This window comes from Neodiprion pinetum, chromosome 5 (genome assembly GCF_021155775.2).
Source record: "Neodiprion pinetum isolate iyNeoPine1 chromosome 5, iyNeoPine1.2, whole genome shotgun sequence".
Taxonomy (NCBI): Eukaryota; Metazoa; Arthropoda; class Insecta; order Hymenoptera; family Diprionidae; genus Neodiprion; species Neodiprion pinetum.
In genome coordinates this window covers 17,427,701-17,453,173 of record NC_060236.1, presented here as the reverse complement: position 1 = coordinate 17,453,173, position 25,473 = coordinate 17,427,701, and the positions used below count along the sequence as shown (strand labels likewise).

Below are 25,473 nucleotides of genomic sequence, written 5' to 3'. Positions count from 1 at the left end.
TTAGAAACTTGTTCACAAGCGAGTGATTGAACAACGATTTAAAATTTGAAAACAGATACAGTAGTTTGATTGATCATCGTTGTAAGAATTTTGAATCTTGATTTTCTCGTAATTTCCTTCCAGCAGGATCTGATTTAAGGAGTGAATCTTTACGAGTTCTTTGCCCGTTTGTAAACTCGAGCGATTGGTAGTATTGCTGTAATGATGTATCTCTCCGTCTACCGCAGATAAAACAAAGTGAACGGCTGGAGATAATTTGTGCAGCAGATCTCAATAAAATGAAATAATTTGATATGAATTTTGTATATGCGTACATTTTTCTCCAGTAGAGAATAAAGAACCCGAGTGACTCGCTGCATTCGAAAATCTACTCTTCGTAGTGGCAACACATTTCAGAAGTTTGCCCTGGAGGAATTCAATCACAATACAGAGGATCAACATTCTCAATGAGCAACATTGATAGATAGAGCAGCCGCTCGATATAAAAATAAAACGTTGTGTTTTCGGAAAAGGAAAACGAATAAATAAACCATGAAATTGTATCAAGATGAGGAGTGAAATGATGCGACTGTCCACTTATACCTTTCCTGATTGAGAGAGCTGGGTCGATGACTATGCTTTGGAATAAACCGTTCCTCATTTTGACTAAAATGAAGATTCTATAGAGCTTCTCGCCGCGGTCGTAATACCCATCACAAATAAACAAACGATCCATTGAACAGTACAAAGATGAAGTGAGTAGTAGAACGATGTGACCGTCTAGTCGTGTCTTTGTTCATTGATAGATTATGTGGGACGATAACTATGCTTTGAAATAAAAAGCCCAGCATTCGGAGTGAAATAATGATTCGCGCTCACAACACCGACTATAAAAAAAATTGAGACCCTCGGCTGGATGGATTAAATAAACGAATCATTGAACGGTACAAATGGTACAAAGACGAATATTGGGTACATTATAATGGGGTGAACGTTCAATCAGGTCTTTTTACATTCCTAGATATGGCATAACAACCGTGACTCGGGCAGTGAGCAGTCTTTCATTTCGAGTAAAATAATGATTCTGAAGAGCTTTTCGAGCTCGTGGTAATATCCGCTAACAGTCCGGCAATAACCATCAACCTTTACGAGTAGCAGGTTCCACTGATACTGCTCGTAAGGTAAGAGGCGCAGGCTTTACGGGCGGTGGGTTTTTTGAATTATCAGGAAACCGACGTCAGCCTCTGCAGTGTCTCCACACGCGATACTGCTTGTAACCTTTTCTTGCGTACAACATCTCCGTAGGTTCGAGGACGGCGCAGACTGTGCACCAGTCCGAGCTTCCACTTCCAACGCCACATACTGCGCAGAGCACTCGGCTCGGAATTGTTCGTGCAGCACGAGTCGTTCAATAAATAGCTAATTTGCGCAGGATGCTCAATGCTCGCGTATCCAGTTTAACGAACCCGGGGAGCAAAAATATAAATTATTGCCGTGTAATAAACAGCACTCGCATACACGCTGCGCGCTATGGGGGTATGAAACTCTATAAGGAGGCCTTGCGTCTGCGCTGCACCGTATCGAGAACGGACATTTTTTAATACCGAGCTTACTTGTACGGAATTTTATTGTAATAACGCAATTTCATTGCGCCGGTTCGCTCCTCTTTTGAAACTGCGTCGATCTCCGGTTCGAGTCGGGATTTTTCTACGTACAATTTTTTTTTTTACGCTTCGACGCTGTCGATTTTCAAACTGGCTCGATGCGTGTAAAATCACGTCGCAAGCTCTCACAGGGAAAAGTACCTGGATATCTGAAAATACGAAACTTCATTCTTTGAATCGTATTTAAGGATTGCCACAGATGGAATTGTCCACTGCTACATGAATTCGTTTCAGATTTTTCTTCAAGCCTTCCAGATTCTATGAGGTTTGGATAATTCGAAAATCAGTATGATACGTTACAACGAAATGCATAATAACGTGTTTAAATTTGAAGTTTTGCTGATTCAACAAGAATAGTATCATCATGAAAGACAATAAAAAAGGAAATAATAATCCTGTCTCCACTTTAAGAGAAACTTTACGATAATACAGATAATTTCAGATGCACAATATTTCTTTGTTTCATTGTCAAAAGATTTTTTCCAGTCACACAATTTCTCTGATCGAGACATATTGACGTTACGAACTATTTATAAATACACCAAACATTTTCTCAAAGAAAGAACACAATTTGGTATGGGTCAAAAATTGGCTGAAGAAATGTTTTTTCAATTTCCTTACTGGTACAAAAACATTATAACGAATTGGAGGAATTCTAAACGCCGATGCACGTACAAATCCACGGTATTCTTTGTCTTATCGTGAACTACCAAAAAGTGAGACAAACACTTCGGTATGCGACGAAAAAACGAAAAAAAAAAGATAAAAAATTAGCAAGAGACGTTGGAATATGCGGAATTTACACGACGACTGGCGCCGATATCGTGGTGAAACATCCATCACTGAACGATCGAGTTACACTAATTGGAAACATCATCAGGACGCCTGATGAATCGCTCGGAGATATCGCACCTATCCAAATTAGGAACACTCCTCACGATAGAATGCCGGCACCATCCGATAGCCAGTGAAATGAAATACCACACATGAAAACAACGTAAGTTTTTGTACTTGAGGGTGCAGCAAGAACAGCGATTAGGAATTTAATTTGTATCACCAAATATACATTGGCAATTGAGAATATATTGAACATTGGTATCGATAGGAAATATGGATTTGAATCAATCGCATCGAAAAGAATTATAATTTTTTTTACCGATGTAATAAAAAATTTTCTCAACTTGTGTTCTTTGAATATGCTCGGTTTCGTTTCCGTCACATTCTGAGGATGTTATTTTACTCACGTTCACTATCAAAATTAGTTGAAGAAATCTTACTGGAAATTTTTTCAATCGGTTTTGTTATTTTACAAAGTATCAAAAGGAAAATGCAAGAATCTGAAATTTCAAATTAATCAAGCCGGGACAAGTTTTAACAAAAGACCATAAATCTCGGTGGAAACAGTTGAGTCGTAACAATTCAGATCAGAAAAGAATTCTATTAAATTCACCTGACATGAATTCTGGATTTGATCAAAACATTTTCAAACAAAGCATTAATTCACTATAAATATGCAACCTGTATTATTTTGCGTGTGTCGTTTTTCGCAGTCGATCGAAAAGCTCGATTAAAATTATTACAGCCATAATTAACTAAGGTTTACCATAATTTTATGCAAAGTACAGTTTTTTAACTTCCCGTTTCTCTGTTTTCAGAGAAAATACAAAGTTATTGTAAACACCCCGAAAGTGAAAAGTTGAGTTTTCACGAGATCTCGACATTTAAGGATCTAAAAACTCACCTCCGACTATTTTCGGATTCACGTCTGGATGTTTGTACGTATCTATGTATGTGTGATAAATTTTTCGCCCGATGATATCTCGAAATGTAGTCACCTAGATTTTCATGTTTTTCGTCTCAATCGACGTGAATTTTTAAGACTTGGAACTGATCAAATTTTGGCTTTGATCGGTTCAGTACTTCTGAACTATATGAATAACAAAATTCCAAAAAATAAAATAAAAATTACGATATCTGGAGAATGAATGGATGGATTTGAATGAAGATTCGTAATGTAAGGTTTTTTGGATCACTAATCGCACGAATCTAAAGTCAGATTTGCAACATTCGAAGTTAATGTATACGAGATGGTGAAAAAAAAAAAACTAAGACCATTTAGATTTTTAAGAAGATTGATATTTGTTGGTTTTTTGGGTCGTTGATCTCGAATTTGACTTTAGATTTCCAAAATTCTAATGAGATAGTGACGTTGTTATTATTATCATTCATATTATTATTATTTTACTCACGATCAGCCCAAATCCACTTGTTTTGGCGGGTTTCAGCGGCCATTAAGTGCCCCATGTCGCTTTGTGACTTTCCAATTATCCTGGAAATTGTACGATATTATTGCTGAAAAACAGACGCGCATTAATTGCCAACATATGATTTACTTCGGGCAATTGGCAAATACGTGTATATACGTGGTATATACCTTTATAATACGGCCTGGAGCTGGTTTAATTGCATCTTATACGCTCGGCGATTAAAAAAGGGTTTGTCCATCCCGGCAGCAGGCTCGCCTTACGACCGCGTCGTCTTCCCAGCTGTGGTGTTTTTAATCATGAGAGACAAAGGTGTTCCGATGAAGAAGGCAGGCACGAGCAGTCGTATACCTTTACCCTCGATTCTTTATTTGCGGCGTAACTTCAGCAGCATTGCAAGAGAAGCAGCGGTAGAAATACGGCCGATAAACTTCGGCCCAAATAAGGGTAAGAGCTGCATCGATCAGGGCTCGGCAGCAGGCGCATGATGCTCGTTTTAAGGAATCATTACCCACCCTTTAAACGCCAGCAAGAATGGCCGTGAAAAAGAATAACGTGAGAAAAATCGAGGTCAAAAAAGCTGCAGGGTATGAACGACTTGAACGTCAAATGAAAATAGAGGATACGAGAGGCTACCTCAGGTTTGACCGATCTGCAGAACTTGATCATTCATATTGTCCGGCTGATTCCCTACTTCTCAACTTACCTCAAATTTCTTTATCAATTTACGGCGCGGTTTATATTATGTTATAGGGTGGCCTTATTTGAGGGTCGGCAAAATTTTCATTGTGATCACCCCCAGACCTGTTCCAAATCATAAAAAAAAAAAATAAACTATTGTGACGATATGCAGTGAAAATAGGAGAAAACACAGAGTGAGAGAGACAGAGAATATAAGACGTGTGACAATAGTGAGTTGAAGCGTAAATCCTGGCCAGGTAGAAATTTTAACAGAATATAGGACTGAGAATACACAGACTTCAATCACAATATTTTTTATTCATTTTTAAAATCATCACCGTCTTCTGGTACATATCTACATGTCCGACTAAAAAACCTCTCTCGTCTCAATTTTATTTTACGGACAATTTTCTCCTCACTCGTCGTTTTATTTTTTAATTTATACGTCTGTGTGTCATTTATTAAGTGTTTTTTTCTTATCTTCTTTTTTCAATCAGGCTAAGTTCGTCAGACCTGCGACGAGTAGCGTCCCTTTTATATTGTCACCGTAGAATAACGAATTTAAGAAAGAGTGGAGAAATAAAAGAAAAAAAAAAGAAATTCCAAAAATCGTACAAATGACTCAATTTCTCTTGGTGTCTGATTTTATGTGTTTATGTCTTTGTCTGATTTTATTGCGTAGATTGTAGAAGAAACTAAAATCGTTACACTGTGCAAAGTTTCAGGCCGCTACGTCAATGGTGACTCATGCCTCAACAACCCGCGTGGAAATTTTCATCACCGCCTGATCAGAGCCTGACCGGAAATGCAACGTGCACCGTTCCAGAATGCCCTGATCGGGCTGAGTTCAGGCTCGATGCGTTCAGTCCCTGATCAGAAATGGATAATGGCCTCATCAAGCGTTTATCAGGGCAAACTGAGGGCACTACCTGATCAAACTCGGGCAACAAATGTTCAAATTTGTTGATTTTTGAAATAACGCGAGAAATTACTTAGTCCTACGTGGATGCCAAGCGAAAGACGAGTAGAATCAGAATCTGATATCTGTAGACAGATGTCTATGAAAATATTGAATTGCGAAATGATATTTCGCATGATTTTGCCGGTGGGTGGCCACACTTTATTACAAGTCATCTGATACTTTTATCATGAGAACGCAAAGGACTTTCACGACGACTGGTGGCGACTCGCGGTACTTGCAATGCGTCAGGGTCGGTCGGGGTCAGATCAGGTGCACCGTAGTAGAGTTTGCCTGACCTGAGCCTGCTCAGAGTCAGATCAGGCGTGCCTGATATTAACCTGACCATAGCCACATCAGGCGCGCCTCAGCAAGGAATCCGAATTCGAATTATTCGTGAAACTTTACACATATTTTTTTTTTCATCATTCCAAATTGGTCTGGGGAGCGTAGCAGTAAAAAATGTTTCTACCCTTAGACAAGGACTATCCTAGTATATACATAAAAACGTCCAACTTGTTTTTCCCCTCTGTGGGTATAACTTTTATCGCGCTATTATAACCGACACGTTTACTATCCTCTGGCTACAATCATTCTGCAATAATAATGGAGCGGTCATCACCAGTAATTTGTACCGCGGAATCATCAATAATAGTTGTTAAAATAATAACGATAATTGGCAATAGTTGATAAAGCCGTATGTGTATCCGACGTGCCTGTATGTATGTGTAATATGTACTGACGTATTAACAATTGCTTAGGTATGTATATTCATATGTATAATATGTGTATGTACGCCATACGTACGATTAAACCACTTACAAATTAGGCATGCACGGGATGTACAGTCAGCCCGAAAATTTTCTTCAACCAAAAACGTGATACAACGAAGATTTGAAAAGTGAAATTAAAGTTTATTAAATTGAATCGAAGCCAGTTGGACGAACAAGAAAGCTCGTGTGTCGTTCAGTCCCAAATAGCTTAGTTTCTTTTATTACGCGTTCGAATAGGGAAAACTGGGGAAAATTGTCGCGTAGGAGAAAAACTTTGAAATGAAGAACGGTACTGACGAAGAAACGAGTAAACGTCAAAACAAAAGTAAAAAAAAAAAAAGACTATTTGAAGAATCGAGTGAAACGTTGCGGGATGAATTGTATCTAAATATGTAACAGTCAGCTAGAATAAATTGAGAACGGAAGGTCGTCTATTAAATTCTAAGAAAATTCTAGAAGACTTCTGAAAATTATGTGTTTTTTTTTTTTGAAGTTTCTGAGGTACCGTCATTTCATAAACGGAAATTGAGAGATGATTCAAAAAAAATAAAAATTTTGTGAATAATGATATAATAATGTCGGTCTTCTGAAATTGTTCGCCCAACTGGGTGTTTTTGCTTCAAAACACAGCGTTTAAAAATTTCAATCTCAGTGAGAGTTTCCTAAACTTTTCGATTTCTTCATTCCACGTTTCGCCAAAGTTCAGTAAAATTAATAATATGATTCGTTTAAATCGATCAAATGAACTTATTTTTAGTTTCGTTATTTTTCTCCGATCTTGTGATACGAAAGATCGCATCTATGTAATTTCATTGTGAACCGTTTCGAACAGTTTGGAGTTTTTTCATGTTCGAATTAAAAATTCAAGTTTCTGGTACTTTTTTTTCGGTATATTCACTACAGTTCGAGAAAAGCTATTACTGAAAGTCGAATAATATTTCCTAAAATAATTAAACACTTGATCATCAAGAAAAAAAATCACAACGTTTAAAAATAGTGATTAATTGGCATAAGAAACTAACGACCGGAGTTATTTTTTTCAAATACCAGATCATATTCCTCGCTGTATTTTAGTTGAGGTGAAACGAATTAAATCAGAAAAGCAAGCGATTAGAAAATCCATCATGAGGATTTGTTAGTAATATTATCTGTGAATTCGGAGCTAATGTTTAAATCACATATAACGAAACGAGACAATTTGTAGCTGCTATATTATCTTGTTGATAGATACGCCAAAAAGAAAAGTTCCGACGTGTAAAATATTCAGAACTTGACTTTGAATTTTCATTCGACTATTTTCTCGTCATTGCTTTGAAATTTTAAACTGCAGGTGATTCTGTCATCGACAAAATTGATCGACTGTAATAAATTCGTTCGATATACAGATTTACTAATTTCCAGAGCAGAGCAGAAACATTTTCAGTGACAATTAAACAGTCTGATAATCATTAACATTAAATCATCATTATCGTTTGAGTTCAAAAGCAGTCGCATGGTGCTAGAAGAAGAAACAAACTCGATTCGAATGCGATCTCGACAAAATAATTATCGTAGTTTGCATAATGGATTGTATTAAAAAATCGCATTACTTGCGTAACGCTTAGCGTTATGCACGGTTATTATTTTCTTTGTCATCGGCCACACCGTGTATCTATTATAGTCGGTTTATAATAAGCGGTGTGTCACAGTAATTATTTAAACCGTAATTACGCAGGTCGGTAGATTCTCGGATGAGAATTTCCCGTATATTTTTGAAATTGAATCATTCACTCGCTAATAATTCGCGTTGTTAGTATAACCGGCCCTTGCAATTAGGCCCGTTAATTTCGCGTGAGTTCCGAGCTGCCGCTAGAAAGTTAATTAAGATTTTAAAATATTCTCTTTAAAATTCTGCCTCGAAGCCAAAAAAATTGCCCTTTCTTATACACGCTAACACACACGAACGCAAAACGCACTCCGCGCATCGACATGGACCCCTAATTAAAATCTTATAATTGACCACCGCGAACATCTGACGTAATAACAGATAATAGACGGATCGGGGAACGAGCGGGAATAATTGCTTATGGTTTGAGTATACCGCGTTACCTTATACGTATATTTATCTGCCTGGTATGGATTTCAAGAGTGAATTTACAAAACTGAAATTAATGTCTTAATAAATAACGCTAATTAATGAGAACTTGTTTTGAAGAAAGGTATAAAATAGCATGGTCGTTTATTCTGAACTTGCTTGATGATCAGGAATTGGTTGGACTAGTTGGATGGAAAGTTAGGAAGAGAGAAAAAATCGTTTGTAAAAATCTCAAGCAACGCTGTTTGCCACAATGATATAGTGAACACTAATGAAATAGCAACCCTTACGTGTGTTGGAAGTTAATCTGAGAAAATTCGAATGAGATAAGTCAAGATATCAACGATTTGAGAAAAGCTTTCATCAGGACAAAGTTTATAATGTTTGAATGCTGGTGTTTTCATTCCCATTTCAATGTTTTTGGACTCATTTCGGTTGCAAGAGCTTCGCAAGTCGTCTAAAAATATTTCAGTTTCTTTCGATTTTCACACAAAGCGATGAAAGTTTGAAGTCGAACCTCGATTTTTCATAAAAAATTCACGACTTCTTCTATTCAGGCAATTAATTGACTAGTGAAATAATGAAAAAAGTAGGATAGTGGCAAAGAGGACAACTATTCGAAAACACTGTCACTGAATTTGAAGTGAATTGGTAGCGTCAGTTTTGCGATATCGTAGGTACTACAAAGCATGTCATGCAGCGAAATGGTTGACATTATTATCAATACCAATGTTTACTGTTAATTGATTGCAGTCAAAAAAATATGAACGTGAAGTTCGATGTGCATAATTTTAAATAAAATAAGCCCCAATTGAAATGGATCGTTTGTTGTTGAGATATAAATTACAAAATTATATCAATTCTTTAACCGTTTCTAAATTCGCTTGCGAGAATAAAGTAAAATTCAGAAAACGGTGTTTCCGCAGCGATACAATGGTAACGTAGAAAAGTAATCAGTGAAATATTGATAACTCAAGCTACGGTCTTAAGGGAGGATTCTAGGGTGAGCACTTTTTTTTTTTTACGTTTTCCCGAATTTTTTCGTTAAAATCTAGGAGGAATTTTTGGATGCAGGTTTTTGTGGTCAATAATACAAACTTCGAACTATCTTTCAGACTTTTTTTTATTGCAAGATATTAGAAAAAGGCGGCTGTAAGTACAATAGCGTAAAAAGTTTGCTTCTTACTGTTTGACGTAATTTTTGAACATCCAGTTGTTCTAAACTCCAAAATTCAAAAAGATTATTCAAATATACGAGTATAACTATGGTCCGAACAACAATCATTTCATCTGGTTCGATAGAAAGTATTCAAGTATTACTTTGACTCTAAGGTTATGCGAAATTGCGAATTTTTGTGATATCGACTTGAGAAAGTTGTGATTTTGCCAAATACCGAAACGCTAGTATCAACATAACGTTAATTATACTCGTCTTGGATTCCTTATCATAACTTCGAGCCTTGAGAAAACCGGTCAATTGAAAATCAATACCTTTTTGGTAACATATTAACAGTATGGTCGCATAGCGAATATTTGTCAAATTATTACCGTTTGTAAGCTATTGTGTTTCCCCTAGAAATGCTAAGAAAAAAAAAAAAGTATACTCGAATTACGAACAAGAGCTTGAATATCTATTTTTCATTTGCACTCGCTTGAGAAACGGTGAAAAATTTATTCCACTCGTTCGATTTTACCCTCCGATGACTTATTCGGCCACCTGATTTTCACAAATTAAGTGGTACAGATTTTTTTATTCTCTCACTAAAAGTCAATACCAGTAGAACGTTGAAAAATTGCATATTCAGCGATACGAATGTGGTGAAAAAAAAAAAAGCAAATTAAAATTGTCTCTTGATCTTGTATACAATTTTAGTCTTTCTTTTTGTATTTCGAAGGAAAACATCACAGCCTAGGTAATATGTAACAAGTTCGTAGATATTCGACATCCGAATATCTTATAGTAAACTTACGAAAAAATAGGGATTTTCAACTGTACAACCTCGTCGAATTCCGAGAGAAGCTGCGCCAGCAAAGAACACCGTCCATGATGTCTGTGCGAGACGTGAATAGAGGAAAAGTAAAACACGCGATTCCCGTTTTTTTTTTTTTTTTTAAATTTTTATTATCGGTACTGGTCAAGGCATTCCGTTCTGGCACGTAACTTTACAGTGTCTTATATTGAGCCCAATCTCCTCCTCTTCTTCGTTTATCCTTGCCTTCTTTTTTTTTTTTTCATTCTCTTCTTTCTCTCCTCATCTTCGATCCTGGACCCCAACCGCTGCATGCGGGTAATATTTATTATACAATGATTTATGGGAATGGTTGAATAATAGCCGCAAGTGCTGCGGGAATAGAGTTTTACACAACCAGATGAATGTAGGTACATATATATATATATATATATATATATATGCGACTGTGGCAATAGCTCGTGAATCTACCCACGGCCTGTTTCAACCGGACGCTTGTTTTGTTGTTCCCTCTTGAACTTTCATTGCCTACTTCGGGATATTGGGAATTTACGAGCTCGGCAGCTACGCACAATTTTCACAAGATTACAACAATCATCGGACCAATTTTTTATCCAACTCTATAAAACGCTTATTTTAACCTGCAATTTCAACACTCTCGACTGTCGATACGCGGTAAATAAATTTAGCCTCTGATGATGCGGTGATCTCAAGTGCCTCGCACGAATTTCAAGATCTTTTAATTCCGTTTCGTACCGCATGACGAATTGCGCGCTTCGATTACACTCGAATATTCCCAGACTTTTGGTCGAGGAAGTTAATTCGACCTATGGATTGTTGAAACAAATCAACTGCCAACAGGATTTTTGGTGAATTTTTGAAAAGAATCACTACGAACACTTCAAAACATTTCGGGAACTTACGTAGAAGTTATGAAACTCTCAAAATAATGCGTGTATGCTTATGGCGAAGGATATTCTTCAATTGCGGTACGATGACTTTTTAATTAAGTTTACTCACAAACGATGTCTCCAAAATACAGGAAACTTGGACGTCAATTTGTCTCCATTAGAATTCATCAACGAGAGTTTTTTTTTCCGAGACAGAGAATTTCAGTATCAATTTCAACGAAAATTGGGAATTATCTCTTTGAGGATTTTGAGTAGATTTTCCGAGAGATTTTCTCATGCAGGATTTCAAGATTTCAAGTTTGATTAACCAAACAAGTTAAAAGCGATTAATGAATGGTTGGAAAATTTGTAATGATTTATGAAGTATCAGATACCGTAAAAAAAATTTTTTTCACAAAAAGATAGGTGGCTTCTATTTCTCGAGCTAATTATTTTTTTTGAAAGGTAAAAACTATTAAACTAGCTAGGCGAGCAAAAAAGTTTTACTGTTTTGCTTTAGGCACGGACAGGTATTCCAAGTTCTCAATTATAGGTAAATTCAGATCGTCGAATGTTCCATTAAAATTAAAAAATAAACAATCCAGTTAAACTGTTTGGAATGAATTACGTCTAAATAAGTTTCAATGAATTAAAATAAATTAAAAACGAATGGTCGTGTGCAAAATTCTAGAAAAATTTGCGAAAAGTTCCAGGAATTGGATGTTTTTGAGTTTTTTTTTTTTTTTTTCACTTCGAGCTTACTAGAAGATTATTTACTAATAGAAAATTCTACTTTATGATCCATCCCAAGGTTATTTATTTGTGTTTGTGAGCAATCGCAGTTGCGTCATTCCGCTAATGGCCTTTCAGAATTTTCACCAGTTGTGTAATCTAAATTCTATAACTTCAAATTTCGATACCTTTACATCCTATTTCCATTATTTCTGACTTAACAAAGATTCACCACTTTATTATTTCGTAATTGTAAGTTTTCGATATATTTATGTTCGAAATTCTGACCATTCTGATTTTCGGTGTTTCTGATTTTTCACCAACACCCGGAATGTGGGTCCATGCTCCATGTACGAGTATACGTTTGCCAGGGTGTCCAACCGTCATAAATTCAGACGACAATTCGCCGCGATGCATGTAACCTAAAATATTTTTACAGCTGCCGGTGTTGACCGCGCAACTGCCAGCGACAAGCAGTGAGAAATTTTTGAGGTTACGTTAGTGACGGTTGGCCATCCTGGCAAACAACCGCTCTCGAATCGTAGCGCATGCGCATCAAGCTAAAGCGATTCACAATGTATTGTACAACAATTCCAGAGTGTACTCGAGTACATATTTCAGCATTAAATATTATACACGCTGTGCCGCGTCGCGGGTTCAAAAGTCTCGGAATCTAACCGTAGAAAATTAAGTGTCAATCCATCGGCTGTGGCGTTCTTGGATCCGTCTAACGCCAAGAGACGATCACCATTGTGTGTATCGATTTGTCGACGGTATTACATACCCAACGTTCTATGTGCAGTTGCAGCGAACCGTTAGAGCTGATAATAATCCCGCACTGCCAGCGTGGCGGTAAGAATTTAACCGATTGTTCACGCGGTGTGTGTAACGGCTGTGCAGGCATCTCGAGGATAGAAACCAACACCTGCAGCCAGGCTTACACTCGTAATCAGCATCGCAGCGGGCATCGTTCGGTGTGTTTGCCGGACATGCATAGCCGGACGATGTGGGTTGATGGGTAAATGGCCAGGTATCGCTGCCGACTGCCTACGATTTTATTACTCCAGGGTTCGTACGCACAGGGAAAACCTGGAAAACCGGGAAAACTCGGGGAAAAGTCAGGGAATTTTGAAAATAAGACTGGAATTTTAAGTTTTTTGAAGAAACGAACTCGTTCTTGTACGTAAATTACTTGATATCAAACCTCCTTTCGTTTTTTTATTACTGAAAATCGCTGGCTGTTGTTTGTAAATTAGTAGTCGGACGGTAAATTAATTACTAGGTGATATTGAAGGTATTAGTATTAATGAGCAAAAAAATTCTCATTAATCAGCGGCATAGTTTTTGGAAGGTTACTGAAAAAAATCCTATTTTCAGGCTGGAACACCTGGAAAAGTCTGGGAATTTTGGGTTCCAAAAAACGTACGAACCCTGTATTCGTGTGTCGATTTTTCTTCTCCCTCACCCTCCCCAGCACCCTTCTATAGCGACTCTCTCCTCGTTACCGGTTCGCAATAATAACTCTGTGAACGAAACAACGCCTCTTGACAATACATACGAAGTTTTCGACTCATGCTGCTGAAATGACGAGAGTCAATTTTTAATACGACTTGCGGGTTGTATTCGAAAAATTGATTGACGAACGCCTTTTCTGTAAATACATCCGATTTTACATTATCTCAATTTCCAAGATTTTTTTATTATTTCGAGCATGTTTTAACGTGACTTCAGTTAACGATTTTAAGCGATTTTAAGAGAATTTTTTTCATATATGCGGTTTGTTATAAACGATTTTAAGAAGTTAATAGCCTATCGATTTTTTCGGTATCATATGCTATGATTATTTGTGAATCAATTTAAATTTTGAGTTTATTAGGCTCAAGAGTCTTTGTGAAGTGTGCGAAATCTTTTCAATTTGTTAGTCTTGGCGTGACTTTTTTTGTCGCCGTGTCTAGAATCAGGCTTAAATTGTGGTACTAACTTCTTCAAGCCGTGCAGTGACTAAAAAATCGCATCATTTACACAAAACACGAACAAAAATAATTAATGAAATTTATCTCGATAGCTCCGAACTCACATTTGTCCTTTAAAGAGGTTGGTCGATCGAAGATCAATATTTGATAATAATTTTTTCATGAGACTACATTGAGTATTCATCGAATTATTAAATTTGTAAATTTCAAAGGGTTTTTTATAAAATAAAAAAATAAAAACAGCTATTATTGGAATTTCGTACGAAAGCGTTGGATGTTGAACCCTTATTTTAAACCTTTTCAAACTGCTGGAAAATATCGTAAATTCGTTAGATTTAAATATACGACGGCTCATTTTATTTGGACGAGTACTTTTTACAAAGTCGCTGGAATAGATTTGATGGAAAAAATTGTAATATCGATAAAATGACCCAGCGTAAAATGAAATTGAATAAATCTGCTTGATTTCACACTATTTTGGAGTGATTTGAAATGCAGCATACATGCCTAATTTTCTGATTATACTTTCAATATTTTATACGTTTGTATTCTTGAAGATATCTTCGTACTGTACAAATTTAACAAGTGGCGAAATATTTTTAAGCAGCCTCCTCGAAAAAAAATCGGCCCTTTATGGACTCGGTCTTGAAATGTTGGGAATAGATAATTCAATTTCTGAGAATTTAAAAAAACAAACATTCTTTTCAAAGCCACTTTACATACTTATAAATAATTGAGCAGTTGAAAAAAAATCTGAAAAAATTCAGAGTACTGTTTCGGAGTACGGTATAATTGCAAAAATGTTTTTTTTATCAAAATCAGACGTCGGTCGGGCTCGAATGAAATTCCCCACATATATCGACATGATAAAAAATAATAAAAACATACGGATAATAGGTTTTTCTGCTCACAGTTGAAAAACAAATGACGATTTTGTGGCCGTAACTGAATTTTTCGATTATTATACCGTATTGCGACCGCGATAGAAATTTCCCTCAGTTTTTGCAGGGAATGTTTTATTCTCATCGGGTTTTGCTGGATGATCGGGTGCCGGTAAAGTACGAGCTGCATGATCTGCGGGATTCGCCGAGAGGCTGCTGCTGCACCGGACGTTAAGTACAGGGGGTAGAATTTGCCGCCCGCTATTAGAGGCCATGAAATTTTTTACGGCCTTGTAAATGCGGGATGGTAAAAGTTTCAAATTCACTGAGCCGAGCATCTCCCGCACGGAATTAAAAGCCATCCTACCTTTTACGTTGCTAATTCTCCCCGTTTCACTTGGCAATAAGCGCCACGCGGTTCACTCTTCGCGAATTATCTCATCACAATATCCTTTCTTCAGATTTCCGCGAGGCGCGTTCGTTTTTCAATCGAGTATTTCGCAACAACGTTGCAATCAGCCAACGAGTAATTTATTCGTCGAAGGAGTCGCTCAATCAGACACCCATTCTTTCGAACACTACAGGAATCCGTCAATTTACGATGAGATATTTCAAAGCGTGAATTTTTCGTTTTCCAGAAAATTTACTCAAATTTTTGCATCATTTATCATTTTTTATTTTTTATTTTCATCATGTTTTACATTTTTCATAAATAAAAATTTGTTGCTTCTAGTTTAGGAAATTTGGAAATCGACGTGAAATCAATACAAACCAAGAGTGGGTTTTGTCCAACTTAGATCAATTTTCTTCCTCAAATCCTTTCGAGGATCAATCTTCATCTAGTTTCTTGGTTTTGGTTTTGCGAGTGCAAAGAGGTGCGAAAAATCTTTTTCTTCGACCCGATACAAGATTGAAATAGATAAAAAACAAATGGTCAAATTTTCAACGTGCCAAATTTATCCCTTGAACTTGCGCCAAAATGTTTTTCAATTGTAAAGCAATGTTCGTTGAATGAATTAATTAGCTTCTACAGATAAATGCCCTGATAATATTTTTCAAATATTATATCACAGTACATCAATTATTACAGAAGAGAAAAAAAAATGTCCTCTGCATCAACGTGCGGTTTCACCTTTCACAGATTCCAATGCTCCGCACGTCAGGTTCTTTTCCTTCCTGTCTCTCTCTCTCTCTTTCTCTCTCTCTCTCTCTCTGCGCGGGAAGAAAAAAAAAAACTGCCTTCAAATTTTTAACCATTAGTGTAACGGCAGATGATCACTCTGTTCGGTAATTAAGATCTCGGGTTAGCATGACGTATAGCAACCCCGATTAACCTTTGACACCGTTGTAATGCTTCGCCGCATCGCGGGGAGTTATTTTAGCGCCGGAAGAACCTTTTTCTTATCTCTGTGCTCGTTCCGTAATCCCGGCCTCAAAATCAGCGGCGAAATGTGAAACCGGACGAATTGAGGACGTATAAAAAGATTTGGAACGGAGAACTTCGTGAACAGAGGTTTAAAATTAATAAATGACTTAGGTTCTGGCGATATTTCGCAAAAAATTGACCCTATAGTACGAGTAAAGTTGAAAACAGTCAATTTCGATCCAATAGTTCGGTGATTGATAATCTGAGATGGGGTTACAGTATCGTGTATTTTTATCAAGGATCTTGATGAATTGAAATTCAATAACTTTTCGCTAATTTATTGATCAGATCGTCGAACATTGAAAAATCAACAAATTTATGTAATCGATGATGTTTTTAAAATTCGGGACGAAAAATATTTTTATTGAAAAGGATAGTCAAGTTATTGACATTCCATTCAAACTGATTGAAAACATTTAAAGATTTAGTCCAGATTCGTTCGATTTCAGTCCACGACGGCTAATCTGAAACCGTTTTTCACAAATTTACTGAAACGATTTTTTACTGTCAATAGTAAATTTGCTATTTCCGTTTTTTTTTTTTTTTAAATCCGGATTGGCATTGGCCCAATCTTGCAGAATGCCATTTTTATCGATAACAACGTTATAAACAATCGTGTTGGAGTGAAATCGTACCAACAGTCTTCTCACCAAAATAATTATACAACACTTTCAACCATTTCGAAGTGATCCGAAACGAAATTCGATATTTGGGAAAAATTTTCGATATTTGTATTTCATAAAAAAATATGGGAACAATAAGCATCAATTCTTCACTCACCAACTTCCTCAATACCAAATTCGTATAGTTTGCCCAATTCCAACAATAATGGATCATTTTTTTTCATAACCAATTTCTACAGTATTCACTGAACGTGGATTTTCGATGAAATTAATGCATTTTGAAATTAAGCATATAGTTTATCGTATACAGACTATATTCATTTATCACGAGTAATTTTTTCAATCAAAATCAGAGTTCAGTACATATGGGGCATTCTATGTCAACTCGACCGATGATTTTCTATTACCATTTTTGATTTGTTTCATGATTTTTTATACGGTTCTTTGGTCGCAAAAAAGCGTTTCTTAGTTATTTCAGATTTTCTCCTAAAACCGTTATTTTTTTATCATCATTTAAATCTATCTAAAGATTGGCTTTGTTTTTTGATCTCAAAAAATTCTCAAAAATCGTATTTTTCATCTCGATCATTCTGACATTCGTCACCTGGTGGGGCGGTTTCTTATTTTATTTTTTCTACCACCTTAAACATTTTGAAAATACACAAAATACCATGTTTCAACGTTCCGAAAATTCGCGAAAAATTACCGAAAATTCTGCGTCTTTACGGAAAAAGATTCAGAGTTGAATATCAAATTTTCGATAATTCTTTGAGAATTTTCGGAACGTTGAGACATTGTGTTTTGTTTTTTTCAAATGTTTGAAGAGCTGGAAAAAAAAATAGAAGAAAAAATCTCCCAGCATGAGCGTCAGTCGGGTGTCAGAATATTTGGGATAAAAAATAAGATTGATGAGAATTTTTTGAGATTTTCAAAAACTGCCAACTCCAAGATAAATTTGAATAATCGTTAAAAATTAAGGGTCGTAGGAAAAAATCTGATAAAATTAAGAAGCCCTTTTTCGTGACCATAGAATCGTACGTAAAATTCTGAGGCTAATCAAATACGGTGAGGCAAAATCATCGATCAAGTTGATATGGAATGCCCGATATGCAGATAATCCGTTTACGTGGCATGGCTTTTGCATTAAAATTAAGAAAGCATAATATTTTATTCAAAAATTTCCAGATGACTGAGTTTTTTGATTTTTTTTTTTGTTTTTGTTTCTTACGATATCGAGATGGCATTATTTGGGTCTGATACAACTTGACAAAAAATTGATGGCAGTCGCGTTTGTTTGGTCCATTTAATAATTTCACTATTTTTCATTTCCAACGTTTGGAAATGATCTCGACTGAACAGTATCTTCATAATAGTGAAAATCAGTCCGTCGTGGGCGAGTAAAAAATTTTACACTATCAACATCGCGATATCAATTATTAATAAAAAATTGGCCACATCTTCATCCAGGTGCGCGATAGTCAAATTTATTTCACACGCGCTGCAGTGGCAACGACTCGGACTCGACTCGTAGAATTACCGACAAGCTGCGGTATATTTTAGGTGTAAATCACGTATCCGGTCGTTCAAGCATAGGCACTCATTACTCCAAGTATCGCCGCCTTCAGAACGCCGTCGAGCTTCGGTCATTAAATCGAATCCCCATATTACTGCCCGTAAACCCGGCAGCCAAACATCAGGTGTCAAGTGTCAATGCGCGTCGGACTCGCGGCGTCGTTGGGAAGGCCAAATGACTGTTACCAGGTGGAAATAATAATCCTTAGATGCCTCATAAATCGCGGTTGTCGATAAAACATTATTTATGCCACCTAAAAATCTCTGTAAAAAAATACAAGCGGTTCTTGAATGTGCTGAAGGGTTGATCGACGGCTGAAAAAATGGGCAAATTTGGGAAGCTTATAAACACTCGGAAAAGTATTTTTTTGTAATGACCAAAATATGGCCCCGTAAACCAAATTTAGGTGGAAATGTTTCTAGTTATATTTGAGCAAAGGTTTCACCCAACAATCTTAATGATTCTGTTGCGATTGCGAAATCAGATTTTCGCAATGAAGTCATTTTGTGAAGGTTGGAAATTGATTGTTGAATTATTGTAACTTAAAAAATTGTCGTTTCGTCATTTATGCTTCGTGAATCAAATGTCACTATATACAACTGTCAATCGACAGGCTGATTCAATCATGTCAATGATAAATGAATTATAATACTGTTCATCCTAGAATTTAAAGAATTGTCGAAAACGCGAAATGTTAGGTCTTCCAAAATTTCCCGAGTGACTAACTAAACGTACCAAATGTGACCAGATTTTTGGAATACAATCGTTGGTCCATCGGGCATTGCAGCTTATCGTTAAGGTCGTGTAGTACTCCTACACTTACCGACCGAGCAAACTCACCCTTTTTCTTCCTAGATTATATAGACAAACAAATTGAAAGGATTAAAATTTCTACGGTGTTCTTTTGTAGCGGAATTCAGAAAAGTTACTTATATCACGAAAATCGTTTAAAAAATGGTTGGTTTTTTGACACGTGTCATTATTCCCACATTTCCCGTATTTCGGGGGCTAAAAAGCGCATAGCTGAGATACTTTGCGCAATTCTGGAAAGAATGAAGAAAAAATGAGCCATCGTGAGACTGTTTTTATGCAATATTGAGGTCGCTAAACGAGACTAGGAATCACAAAATGCTAAGAAATTATTGTAATTCCTATATCTTGTCTGGCGTCCTAAAAATTGCACGAAAACAGTCTCACGATGGCTCATTTAACTCCTAATAATTTGCGGAATTGCTCAAAGTATCACAGCTATGCACTTTTTGGCCCCTGAAATGCGAGAAATGCGGGAATAGTAACACATGTCAAAAAACCACACATATTTCTGACGATTTACGAGATTTGAGTAACTTTCCTGAATTTCGTTACAAAAGAGCGATGCACCGTCAAAATTTGAACATTTTCCGTTTGTTCGTTTATTTAATATAGGAAGAAGCAGGGTGAGTTTGCTCGGTCGGTAAAGGTAGCAGTAGTACATGACCTTGATGAGAAACAGACGTGAATCTGGGGATAATTTCGAGTTCACAGTTTACTCATGCTTTTGAGAGATTGAATTTACTATCCCCAAAGTATCGATACTGTAACGATACTATTTTTTTTCACGGAGAATAAGTTGTAGTCGGTATTGGGTCGATAGTTGGATGGTGGGCGCCAAGATGATGTCGGTGAACAGATGCCATGTTTTCAGTCTTTCTCCCTCTCTTTCTCTACGGGCACGTTTGAGTGCCGGTAACGGTGTTTGAAGTTATCGAGAAACTTGTTGATTTGTAAATGCCAACATGTTAACTAAACACCCAGATAAGTGAACAGTTGGAAGCTTTGTACCCCGGTAAGGATGGTTTCGAAGGAAAATTAAAGTTCTTCTTTGATTGTCAGGTGCATATTAACATTAACGGTTAACTTAACCTGACTGTTTTCCGAATGTAGTTACGACTCGATTATTTCACTCGTTATTCACGTATTCTTAATGTAAATATAGGATGATTGGTTGGTTTTTTCTTTCTCTTGACGTCTACATTAGTTCTTAATTCAATTTGTATCATTGTAAACAAACTAATTGCACTTCTGAGGAGCGACCACCTTAAAGTGCCGAAACGCAAATGAGACTCTAGTCCTTGATTGACTTATGATACCGAAGAAATATGGCAAAAGGAATGCTTTCTCGATTCAAACACCTGAAGTTACACTTGATAACACAAATTCACGTAGTTCGTAATATTTTTCATGATTCAAACAACGTTTGATTGAATGAAAAAAAGAAGACATTCATTTTTCCGTACAAGTTCGTTTTCTTCGTGTTGAACTTGAATGCGAGAAGCTCTGATCAGAATTAGTGAAACGGTAATGGCTGCTCAATCATCGCCAGACGTTTTTACTCATCAGAGACTAAATGCGTGCCTTCGGGTCTTACGGGATTCCATCGATCGCTGATCCTATCGCGAATACGTCATATGGGACTCTCGTCAGATCGCGAGCTGCTGGAAGAAGAGGCTCCCATGAAAGAAGTACAAACCTCAAAGCAATTAGGAAAGCAATACCAACTTCTTGTGCGGTAGAAGCTCTTGCTGCGACTGCAGGCCGCAAATTAGCTATTTGCCACGGTGCGCAGCACTCGCATTTGTACAGAATAACCGACCTCTAAACGTGCCTGGGAGCTGTCGATACTTCACTTCGGAATTTCCTACCGATGCGATATTCTACGTATCATAGCGTGCATTTATTCACGTTGAAGAACAATCTCGACTTCGAAATTTGCGAAAATAGAATCCAAGGAAACGTGGCCAAGCCGAGAGAAAATTAGGTAGGTACTTTTTTCTTCCGTCTTCGTGTTAATTTTAAATTTGTAGAAAAAATTCGGTCCGTTTGTCACGGAGATCAGTCGTGAAAAGTACGTTGCTCAAAATATCGTTCTTTGAATAATTTTCGAACGAAATTTATCATCCTCGTAAGGTTTCTAGGCGTATAATTGTAATTTTTATTCGAACATTTTTGCAATCTTTAGCCTTTAGAAACATCTGGACATTATTGGTATCTCGAGGAATTTTCAAACTTATTTCCACGGTTGTCTGACCCGATGAAATTTTATGGTACAGTATTTTTGATGAAATAAAATCTCATGCAAACGCTGTAAGAAATATATACGACAAAATGCAAACATGTAATCTTCCAATGCATTGTACATGAAAGTTGACGTAACTAACAAGGCAAAGAATCTCATTGTCAGTTACGTAAGTGTTCTATATTGCAATATTAAACAATATTATTATAGATGAAAAAAACGATGAAAATTATACTGGCTGATTTCTTTTTTTTTTTACGTAAAACTTTTCAACACTGGCTCTGATATTCTTTCCATCCGTTCATTCGCGTCATGTGTCACGGAGCTGACGGATTGTTTACAAAATGAGTTGTTCAATGAGAGCCAAGTCTTCTGTATGTTCCCAATTCTTGTTCTTCGATTATTGCCAGCGTTCATTTTATTTTTAATGAAATTGGCGCGATCTTGATCCATTGACGGAACTAAATATTTTTGAAGACCACGTTACCGTTTTCTGGTACGATTAACATTGTATCATAATAAATGTAGATTTGTTCGTTTGTTGGTCATATTACATATATTGTGACGTGGATTTTTCCCGCTCCTCGGTCACTCAGAGAAAATGACCGAGAACTTACCGCGTGCACAATAATTTGGCGTCCACGATGTACCCTGGATCTAAAAACAATATCGCGAAGATTTGTTGGGCGCCTGGCGTGATCAACACGCCTCGAAATCATCAATGCGCTATACCTCGGGCATATGCTCGATAGCTCAGTACCGCGGAGAGGGGAGGGGTAATTTTTGGAGAGAGAGCGACACTCGAAATACACACGCTACTTAACAAAAGAAGTAAAATAAAATCGTATATTTATCAATAGCGGTGATACAAAAACAAAAAAAATATAATCCAAAAATCGCTCGTCGCGATTCTAAAATTAAACAGAAAACTACACGTAACCTACCCTATTTCTTACTCTACTGAGCTCGCGGCTCCCTAACTAAAATGTCACTCAATAATCACAAAATCTTCATACGCAATTCTGAATTTGCAAATTCGCCATTTCTTCTCCATGGCGATTATTGCTCGAAACGGAAACTAAAACTAATTACTCGACGGTGCGCCGTCGGGCTACCGAACAGACGGCGTCCTCGATCTCACCCGAGATCTCACCCGACTCGGAGCTTTGACGCTACCGCGAGCTGCCCTAAATCTAAACGTGACAACATAACTTAACCTAAAGCTTATTTCCTACTTGTCTCAACTAAACGAATCCGCAAACGTTACTATATTTCAAACGCATCCAAAACTCAATACTCGAACTTCTCGTCTCAACTGCTGCTCAACGCAACGGCAATTTCGACTATACATCACCTCAACTCGACTAAACACTATTTTAACTAAACGGCAACTTAACTAAGCGCAAGCACCACTAAATGTAACCTCAACTAAACACAATCTCAAAGTAACACGACTCAATTGACATTATCTTAACTAACGGGTACGGAACTAAACGCAGGCGCAACTAAACGTAACCTCAACTATTCGCTATCGCAACGCATCCGAAATCAAACCTTCTCAAAATCCTCCGAAACGTTATCCGCTAATCCGAGCACTCCGATTCGGCACTTCCCGACCTCCTCGAGAGATGACACTGAAAAACCCGATAACGCGGCCTGACCCGGTACAGCGGAATTCGGCTATACTTGATTTCAAAAACGAGAGAGACTCAAGTAAAACCCGTGACTCTACTCAACTTTCTCAGGAGCTCAAAATTTACTCTACTCTAACACGCGTACTCAGGCTAAGGTCATCAAGCAAAAGAATCGGCAAAAGAATTTCGAGTACTTTTCTAAAACGCAAATCGAAAACGGCTATCCGTTACTCGGCAAGCCTTTTCGCAATTATGCTCGAAATTCAATCGCGGGGATAGAAGCAGCGCTTACCTTCTACATCCTTGCAACCCCCTTTCCATTCCCCTCGCTATTTTTGGGCGACTCCATTACTTCGCGAAACTCCCCAAAACGTGACTACTTATCACGACCGCCAGAACTAGAGTGGTTTCAAAAACCTACGACCTGCCGCAACACGGATCTCGATACGCCATCCCATACGTGACGTCATATCCACAAGAATACGCAATAATCGATCCGTCATCGATTTCGTCGATCGCGCAACTCGACGCGCACCTTCGATAGCATCGCTGCGCAGAACTTAAAGCTAGATCGCAATCTCGTCCTCCGCGCAGCTCCATGACGTCTTGGCGGTGAGCGTGGTGCTCCCTCGTCGCTAGTCGGTCCGTCGCAAGTTCGCCGGTCAATTGTTGGCGGGGTGAAGGGGGGAGAGGCTGCGGCGCGCCGGCCGCCAGCGGGAATCGCGTCCACCTTGGATTCCCGCGATGCGGGGATATGCATCGGCTCCCCCTCCGCAGCCTCGACATCCTTCCTTCGCAATTGTCGCTAGTCCGCCACTTCGCAATTTCCTCGAATTCGGTGTCGACTTCTTGCCTGATGCCGTTCTAGCTCGAAGAATAAAAAAAAAACAAAAAACCTGAAATATCTTACGCTATTCGCTAAGGTGTCACCTCTCGTAGTTTCGGATGCGTGACTCTAGTCCTGGCGCTCTTTTGCAAAAACTTCGCGACTCAATTTCGGAAATTCCTAAATTTTGGTTCCGCCCAGGGTTCAAAGAGCTCCTTGTAACGGGCATCAAAAATGCCACGTTACAGAATATACATATTTTTTACCAACATGGAAAACGACGACCTTGAGGTACTTTAACATTTCATATTCAAAAGTCGCAAACGTCATAGTTTCGTGCTTAACCTTAAAATTATGGAACATGCGGTATCGCATATTGTTGTAAATTTAATTTAACAAACACATCAGACAATGTCACGTCAAAAACAGACGTATCGATAGAAAGAAAAACAAATGTTTTGTTAAGCCTTTTTGTTAATTTTTTACGTAGCCTGAAGATGGTTGACGGGGCCTGGAAAACGTCGTTTTCTACGTTTGTAAAAAATGACCAACAACCGACGAAATCTACATTTATTAAGCATCTACCTGGTTACGAATTTTCACTAAATAACATGGTATCGTTGTTGTTTCTGCTAATTTGGGCAATCAAAATGATCAAGCTATACTTTTTTGAAAAAACGAGGATGGGGGTTAAAATTCCGAACGATCAAAAGGTCGACTGGTCGAAAAGCCGAAAGTTTCGAGACACGAATTTTAAAATAACGAATGGTCATTGGACCGAAATTGAGATTTTCGATGAATCGCCTAGTGGAATAACTTTTTTCCCGAAAGTTTATTCACACAAATGCTCTTTTATCCAACACAGAGAAATTTTTAGTTCCGATTACCGCTCAGTCCTTAACTATTTTCATTTTTTACCACAGTCGAGAAATATACTTCTAGGTACAAAATGAAAATTAGTTCTCTAGCCGTTACCCGAAAGTCTGGTATCCGTTACTATTCTTTCTTATTACGATCACTGTTACTATATTTTCTTGCAACTGTTGCGAAAATTTAATGCTTGTGCAACAATAAATTGACGTTGAAGCCTTATTTAACTAAAAAAGTTCAGTAAACCGAAGAAACTGATTTTCCGTTGCAATTACTAAAAAAGGATCAAAAATAGCGCAAAATGGTTAGGCGTACCTCGTTTTTCGTAATTCCAACAATATTCAAACAGTTTTTTGAACGATACCAGTTGTACTCAATTTTTCTAGTTACGATTATAACAAATGAAATTTTTCTCAGTGAAAGAAGGATTTTCAGCACAGTCTGCAGTCCGAATGAACAAATCACAGAATGTGAAGATCTAGAAAAATGAAAGTTCGGAAATTAAAAATTGAGAGCGGCTATAAATACTTCGAACAGCTAAATAACCAAAAAAATTACATGTCGAAAATGAAAATACAGAAGAAACAAAATTTCGATCCGCAAAATGCAGACGGATCAAAATTTCTA

General features: G+C 37.4%; 1 protein-coding gene and 1 long non-coding RNA gene across 5 annotated transcripts in view; one reads left to right on the top strand and one right to left on the bottom strand.

The window, feature by feature from the left end:
- LOC138190951 (UPF0489 protein C5orf22 homolog) overlaps window positions 1-25,473 on the top strand; it is a 243,378-nt gene that overhangs the window by 28,681 nt on the left and 189,224 nt on the right. The window lies entirely within an intron of this gene.
- The window catches only part of LOC124218806 (uncharacterized), a 42,457-nt gene that overhangs the window by 13,036 nt on the left and 3,948 nt on the right, over window positions 1-25,473 (bottom strand). Inside the window, exons 2-3 of the long non-coding RNA XR_006883181.1 lie at window positions 4,078-4,423; window positions 3,893-3,972 (exon numbers count right to left, since the gene is read on the bottom strand). This is a non-coding gene — a long non-coding RNA (uncharacterized lncRNA). The remainder of the gene's footprint in view (window positions 1-3,892; window positions 3,973-4,077; window positions 4,424-25,473) is intronic.